Genomic DNA, 366 nt, shown 5'->3' with positions numbered 1-366 from the left:
AGTTGGATAACTCTTTTCTCACACATGTAACCTGTTACTCAATGAAGTAACCTGTTACACACTATTTTTGAAAAATGTTTTAAGTCTTTTAAAAGTGTCTTACATTTTCTAAAAAATAGTTTGAGCAATTATACTTGTATATACTTAAGAGTTTAGGATAGAAGTAATTACAAAGACTTAGTCTAATGTCTTGAAGCTTTATCTTCATTTGTCTTCATAAGTCATCTTCCTTTTCTTCTTTTTGGTGATATTGACGTCTTCATCAAAACCGTGCCAAGATTAGGAGCAAGATCTTCTTCACAGAGTAATATCCATACCCGCCCGTACCCGTACGGGTACCCGTGAGCGGGTATTTGCGGGTATTTC

Source organism: Lupinus angustifolius, unplaced genomic scaffold (assembly GCF_001865875.1).
Source record: "Lupinus angustifolius cultivar Tanjil unplaced genomic scaffold, LupAngTanjil_v1.0 Scaffold_356, whole genome shotgun sequence".
NCBI lineage: Eukaryota > Viridiplantae > Streptophyta > Magnoliopsida > Fabales > Fabaceae > Lupinus > Lupinus angustifolius.
Note: the sequence above shows the minus strand (reverse complement) of the source record.